General features: G+C 43.4%; 1 long non-coding RNA gene across 1 annotated transcript; it reads left to right on the forward strand.

Moving 5' to 3' along the window:
- Nucleotides 1–6,852: 6,852 nt before the first annotated feature.
- On the forward strand, nucleotides 6,853–7,550 carry LOC138513087 (uncharacterized). The gene is made up of 2 exons (XR_011281699.1): nucleotides 6,853–7,004; nucleotides 7,087–7,550. It is a non-coding gene; the product is annotated as an uncharacterized lncRNA (long non-coding RNA).
- The last annotated feature ends 293 nt before the right edge of the window (nucleotides 7,551–7,843 follow it).

The raw sequence follows: 7,843 nt of genomic DNA on the forward strand, positions 1-7,843 counted from the left end.
AACCACATTGCTCATCGTGTTGGATCTGTCTGCAGCTTTCAACCTGGTGCAACATCCTTTATTGGTCACTAGGCTAGAGGGAGTGGCTTACTTCTCAGACAACGCTGCTCTCTGGATCACCTCTTTCCTGAGTGATATATGTTGTAGAGAGTGCAGTAAGGACACTGAAGCTATACTAGTTCCTTTAGCATACGGTGTACCACAGGGTGCTTGTTTGTCACCCTCTCTATAGAATGTCTTTACTGTTCCTTTTTTTAACCTTCTCGAGAAAGATGGTGTGGCTTTTACTAATAATGCGGATGACACTCAATGTGTCATCCTGCTAACAGGTATATTTCTGGAGAATGAAAGTACCATTAACAAGGTCTGTGACCTTAGGCAGACTTGGATAATACAGAATGGGCTAACAGTTAACAAAGAGAAAACAGAGCTGATGATAGTAGGGACTGAGAATAAAATAAGGAAGTTAGGGCCTGACTACGAGTGTTTTTCTATTGCAGGGTGTGATATCATTACAAAGAAGAAAGTGAAAACACTAGGTGTCGTACTAGACCGGAACTTGAACATGAAAGCTCAAGTGAGCAGCCTAGTTTCTTCATCAGCCTACTATATAAAACTGCTCGCTCACCTCGGGCCATTCATTTAGCGAAATAACACTGAAATAATAGCAAGGGGTATTGTGGGGTCAAAGATAGACTACTGCAGTAGTGTGCTAGTTGGCATCCCCAAATCAGAATGCAACCACATCCAAGTCATTCAAAATAGTGCGGTCAGAGTTGTCACCGGACTTAAACGGAAAGACCACATCTCAGACGCAGACATGGTTTACACTGGCTCCCATTGGAGGCCAGGATTCATTATCATCTACTTTTAATCACCCACAAATGCCGTGCCGGGACTATGCCAGTTTACTTGAGTGAGGTATTATATGAGAAACCTAGTGTAAGGCTCCTCAGGTCTAACAATACTAATTAGCTGAAGATGCCAGCCTGCAAATCCAGCAAGGCTATGAACTGTGCGTTTGCTATGGCCGCACCCAGGACATGGGACTGGCCTTCCGCCCGACCTTAGAGAAATCGGCTCAACAGCAATTTTCAGTTATTGTTTTGATGACTGCTATGAACCTACCTAAAATCCAGGATCAGTGTATCTAGACTGTGTACCTCTCTCTCTCCCCAGGAATGTTCCACTTTTTTGTCTGTCTTGTGTGCTCTGTCTCAGTTTACGTGTGCCCGTAAATCTTAGAGTCCTTGGTGCGCATTACAAATGGAGAGGGTAATTCATGGATTATTTGCGCCGAAAAAAACGGGATTTGTGCGCCATTCTGCCTGCAAATCCCCATTTGTTAAACAGGGATTTGCGGGCAGAATGGCGCACAAATCCCGTTTTTTTCGGCGCAAATAATCCATGAATTACCCCCAGAATAAAGTAAAGTTCTTTGTGTGGTTCATGGAGACAGGTTAGTTTGACTCTATGATGTCATCTAACCCCTCCCGGCCGATTATGCAATAAACTTGCTTTATTGACAAAGTGTGCACTTACTCTTTAAAGGTGTGCCTGCTTTGAGTTACAGTGGTCAAAGGCCCACTCCTACAGGTACATCTGCACAAAGGAGCTGTGCAGAAAGCACCTTGGGTGGAACAGATACCAATGGCTCTTTTGGTTGTACATTTACAAAGCCAGACCTATGGTATTTACCAATGCTTGTGTTTTAAATTAGCTATATGTTACTTGCACACTATGAAAAGAACTCTATGCACAACTCACAGTAGGAGACCCAAAGGGATCTGGGTATTTGGGAAGAAATATTTAGGAGCATCTTGAACACATTTTTTTCTGTGTCTGAAGGTTTTACAAAGAAAGAACATATCCTGGATAAAATGAATCTCAGAAATAGTTTTACGTAAAAAGTATTGATGAGTCGAACCATTTTATTCCGCATGAAAAATTGGGTAGTGTTAGGCAGAATTATATGCAGAACCCTTTGGGAACACCACACACAATTAAGACTACAAGTGACAGTACCATTTCACCTTTGGTACAGGCCTGTACTACACAGTTAAAGTTGTAGCAGTGGCTGAGCAGCTAGACTTATCTCAAGAGTAAGTGAGCAGTATCCAATAGTTACACAAAGGACAGCAATTACTATGATTCAGGCAAACACTGACTCAAGGTTTTCAAGTAAAAGAATATACATTTATTTCACTCTTCAGTTGTATAACATTACACTATTATAAGCAGTCTAAAAATCACACTCTTAATACACCACACCACTTCCCTTAAATTCCAGACAAGTTAAGCTCACAAAATGAAGTAGGAGCAAAATGGCACGCCAGCAATTTAAAAGGGAGGGAAAGACAGAAGCTAACAGAAATTGAATCACACCAACAGGTAAGTACTCAGGGCAATTGAACAAGAGAGACTACAATGATAACATCAGATAGAAAAGGCTTAGGGCCAAAGTCAATGGTTCAAAAGTCTTTTGCTCAAGATAATAGAGTTCAGTGTAGTTTGCGGTAAAGTTTGTGCCGCGGATTTCGGACGAGGTTGGTTGATAGAAAAGTTAGTTCAAAGAGAAGAGAAGGACAAGCCCTCGGATTGGAGAGATTGGAGAAAGATTTCCAACACGTTCACCGCGGCTGAACGAAACGAACAACCGGATTTGCACAGTACCTTAAAACGGAGAGGGAGCTGTAGCTGAGGCAGATGTTCCTGGTAGTTCCTGCAGGCTCACGGTTCCTTAAGCGACTGTCAGACTGATCAGAAGTAGGAAGACTGGAGGGTCCTGCACTACCCAGGGAAGAAACCAGCAGCAGAGCAAAGCAACGAATAAAAGGTGCACTCCTTAAAACCCAAGCAGGGTCCGACCTTCCTGGCTATCTGGCCCACTGTAGCTCTGTACAGCGAATTCGACCAGAGGAGGGGTCCTGGCTTGCAGTTTGGGCAAACTGGTTGGTCCCACCAGCTCAAGGGAAGAAGTTTCCTGGAGGATCTTCTCTGTCGTCGGATTCTGAAGATTCGGACCTGCAGCAGGGCTTCACCGGGCGCTTCAGTCGTTGTAGGGGTCCTCTTCGATTAATTTCATTCCAGTGGCGACTCTGCTCTTCCAGTCCCAGAGACCTGCTTTTTAGGCAGTTTTCCCCCATTCATACAGCCTGGCTGTCCATCACACAGCAGGGTGGCTGTCCTGGCAAGGACAGTCACACAGCCAATCAAACAGGAGTGCGACTTGGGTTACCAAGGGAACCTATGGCAGGGGTCCTAAGACCCCTCCCTCACATCCTGCCTACCCAGACTTTCAGGTGCCTCAAGGAGTGCTTCTGTGCAGACGCCCGCGAAAAGACGCTGAACAAAGGGACGAAACCTGGTTACAAAAAGAAATGGCGAATAAACCCAGCCGGAACCATAATAAAACATATCTGGTCAAGCGGGTTTATGTTTCAGGCTAATTTAATAGCCTAAAACAATACCATGGTTATTTAAGATAACCGCGGTATAAAACTTAGGGTAGATACCACTGCCACAAGCCAAGTCTTAGTGTAAAGGGAGCAAAACAATGCTCCAAGAGACACAGACAAAAAGGGATAGAAATTAACCCTTTCCAATACTTCATGTAAGATGGGGTGTACTGGGTCTGTGTGGTTAAAGTGACTATTATAAAGTTAATGGCAACTTTATCTTTTCTGGGGGACAGTAGTCAGCCCCAGAAAATGGAGTCAGTGGGAAGTCAAAAAGACAACCCTGTGTCACTGCACTGAAGGTGTTGTGTAACACACATGAAAAATATGGTGCCATGGAGTAGGTGAGGCTCCAGTGCCCAAGATCACACAAAAAGTAGAAATACACACAGCAAAACACATGTAAGAGTGGGAAAAAGGCTCACACTCTTACCAGGTGAAAACAATAAACCCTAGAAATCCAGCAAAGCTGCTGTGGGACTCAGTAGGTAAGGGAAATTAGCCATTTATGAGAATTCTCCCTAACAGGTACGTCCACTCAGCTCAGAGAACCTTGAATTCATTAACCATTTCAGTCGATTTGATGGTGATCCAAAATGTAAAATGAATAATTCCAAAAGATGTCATATCCTGTTTTGGATTTTTGGCACATAGGTGTAGCAAAGCATTGTGACACAGTGTACCCAGATAATGATGTTAAGTGTCTGAGAGGTGAGGATTAGATTTGCAGATGCGTACATATACATCATTCGTTTGCCCATGTCACCTCTCTTCCACACACTTGCTGTGCAGACCTGTGTGGATCACGTCACAGCAAGGTAGAGATAGCGCCTGCCATTAGCTCTTTCATGCTGTCATTCGGAGTTTGCAATTGCAAGCTACTGAATAAAGCTGTGTTGTTAGAATTCACCTGGCCATATCGTTATCTTGTTGATGTGGTGCAGAAGAGTTGACTTTCTCTGTAAACGGTTAACTTTGTTGCCTTTTCTGCATTTAAGTGTCATATGTAGGCCCTGTGTCCTTCACAGGAGCTGCATGTAATGCCAACAGACCTCCCCTGGTTGTTCTGCCTGCAACTTCTCTAATTCTCTGCTGCATACAAGACCCTCCCAGCGGGAAAGGAGAAGAGGACAAAACAACAAACAACACTCGGAATCTTCCTCACTCAGGAACTCTGTAGAAACATATGTGTAACTGATCTCTCCCGCTCCTCTCTCTCGTCCTTCTTTCAAAGTAACAGGTTAATCTCCATACCTGTTCTTCTCAGCTGACTGCTGGGAAGAGCTATCTGAAACTTTGTTACATTTTCTTGTTGGCTGCTCCAGTTTTCTGGATACCGCTTTGATCCTTTGAATTTTCTAATCTCCTTACTTTTTCTTTTTAATAAAAAAATCTCGTAAGGTGTCCTTGTTGTATACTCCTAATATATTTATTTACAGTTTCTTCCTTCAATGCTGATATGTCTTTTCCTGAACGTGTACACTAGTCCAAGCCTCCAATTGTCCTTCTAACCTCAATCTGGGACTTGCACCTCTTCTCCTCTTCCAGAACGGAACCACTTTCAATGCTCCCGCCCTTGACGGTTCCCTCGCTGGTGTAGGTGGCAGCAAGATAAAAGAAAGTGACACACCCACACCCACATGCTCTCTTCCCGTTTCTCTGTAACGCACTCATAGCTGGGATGACGATGCTCTGTCAGTCCCTTGGTGCATGCACATGCGTGAGAGCCTGAGATTTCTCTCATGGTTGAAAGAGATTGGGAATAAGGGACCCCTTCTCCCGACTGAAATGTCTTGATAGAATGAAGCTGCTTTCTTGTTCTGAGCCAAAGCGCAGCCTCCAAGAAATGGGGACTACAAAACCAGCCCTCAACCAATTGAGTCTCTTGGCTTAACCAGCGTCTCTGTCCCCAAAAATGCATACCTTTATAAAAGTGTATCCCCCCATGTCCCACGCTGGTCTTTTGAACTTCCGAGTGAATCCTTTACATCTTAGCCTTAGGGCTACTGAACAGAAGCTTCCAGGTGAAAGGTCTTTATTGCATAAAGGCTGCAGATTAAAGGCAGTCAAATAACTCTTTTCAGAGGAGTTCTAGGTTCCATCATCAGGTTCTGTTCTATCAGCACTCCTGCATCACACCACCATCTTAGCTTGGGAACAAATGCTCAGGCTGCATTAGAACTGTATTTCGGACAAATGTGTATTCGGACTACAAGCACATAAGAATCACTCTCCAGACTCGAACTCTCCAAAAACCAATCACCACCTCCTCCCAGTCTTCCTGGTAGTAAAACACCCCCTATTCTGTGGATCACCACCCTATGCCCTCTCCCTGGCCCACGCGACCTGAAACATATTGTGGTCAGTGTTTATTGATAACAAAACATGCAACATATTGACCCCATATTTACCCCATGCAGGTTATGGATTCTTGTATGTGAGGTTTGCTAAATGAACCATGTACTTGGCAGAGCATAAGAGTGCAAGACCCTGGTATTGAATTAGACTGATTGATCATAAGATTGGTGATTGTGAAAAGGGCTCATCCCATGGTTTCAAAATACTACTATCATGATTTAAACAGTAATATCATAGTAAAACATGGAAACAAAATTACATGGTGCACTTTGTCACTAATTAGTGTGAATTGTATATGGCACATCTTAGACCTTTCTTATTTGGAAGTGGGTTTGATGGAACAATGACTCCACACAAAGGAAAGCAAACCCTAATCATGATTTCAATATTTTACAATGAATGTTGCCTGTTATTGTCACATGGTAAGCTCGTTTTACAGATTGCTTACTTTGCTGCACTACCTCATTGAAGGAGGGTTCTCCAACTGAAATATATTTCACTATTTCGACAGTGTGTTCTTTTTATTTGGCTAATGTGCCGGACATTTGGTGGGATTCTAATGGATCCAGTTGCTGGCATACGGGTTTTGTGCATGTCCTGAATGTTATGACGGAACGGCCAGTGCTAAGTTTATTGCATCCATTGAGTTTTCACTATTAGTTGAACATATATAGGGCCCAATCGAGGAAAACTGTAGTCACCAAATGTGTCACTACAGAATCTTTGGACGTGTGTCAGAGTGTAAGTCCAGAAAATGTGCCAGGAATTCCTTGTCAGACACACATCACAAAGAAACATCTGCTGGAAAGAACAGCGACACCCAGGAGGTAATCCCTGCACACATATACTAGAGAAATGACCTACATCAGACCGCCGCCAACCATGATGCAGTTACCACCACAAGATTGCCTCTAAAACACACACGCAGTGTCCTGAGCTGAAAGATGGTAATCTCTTAGTTTAAAACTAATTGCAAATTCGAAACGCTACGCATGCGTATAGGGACCTGCAAGGAGTGTAGCCAGTCACCATCTGGTCTCTCTTTTTGCTGGACAATTTCATTATACAGCAACCGTCTTGCAGTGATTTGCAGACGGCGTTGAAGGCTAAGGCTAAGTGGCGCTGCCTCTTCACTTTTCAAATACATGTATTGCTGGATCATCTTAAACTGCATGGGGCGCCCTTCAGGTTATGTTTTAGTCCTGAATTGTTTCGTGTGACTGGCCACACTACACTGCATAGATTGTTGCAGTAGTAAGGTTTTCATCAGAATGGTAACATCCACCTCCTGAGGAAGACGTTCAGTTAACCACTACTACACGTCGAAACCGGTCGAGAGAAAAATTCTACAGGGATGTGATCTTTGCATCTGTTTTTTCTATCCACCCTGACAATAGATTGTTTGTGAATTATTTCTATTGTTTGTAAACACCGCAATAATGTGTGTTATTATGGGGACTAGTTATGAATTCCTCTTCCCCATTGGTTTTTAGCATGTTTTTTGGTGTTTTGTAGTACTTTGGATGTGTGCCACGGTATGATGAGTTGTGTGTGTATGAATGAACTTGGTATGTTGAGTATGAGTGATGTAGTTTTAGCCGATTTTCGGCATATTGTTGCTGCTGTTTTGTTATGTTAAAATGATTAGTGTACAATAACTTTGTGTGATTTATTCACCAGTTTTCAATTTTTGTATCATCTTTAATAAATTTGGATACATTTTTTCTAAATATACTTTGCTCTGGACATATCTTTTCTGTTTCTTAATGTGGAGAAGGTTGCCATCTTTGAAGGACTTCCGGGGAGGGGTACAGATCAGAGGTACGCCCTGCCGAGATGAAGAGGGAGAGAGAGGGGGGTCAGGAAGGGAGGGTGGAGGCAAGGTAGCCGAGGATAGAGGAGGGGGGACAGCAGGAGAGGAAAGGAAGATGATGAGGCACGGGAAGCATCTATCGAAGAGGTGAAGGTTGGCCTGAGGGCCTTGGACCAAGACAGTTCCATTAGCATAGACATTAATGATGGACTTA

The sequence above is a fragment of the Ambystoma mexicanum genome, chromosome 12, assembly GCF_040938575.1.
Source record: "Ambystoma mexicanum isolate Mex_15411 chromosome 12, UKY_AmexF1_1, whole genome shotgun sequence".
Lineage (NCBI taxonomy): Eukaryota > Metazoa > Chordata > Amphibia > Caudata > Ambystomatidae > Ambystoma > Ambystoma mexicanum.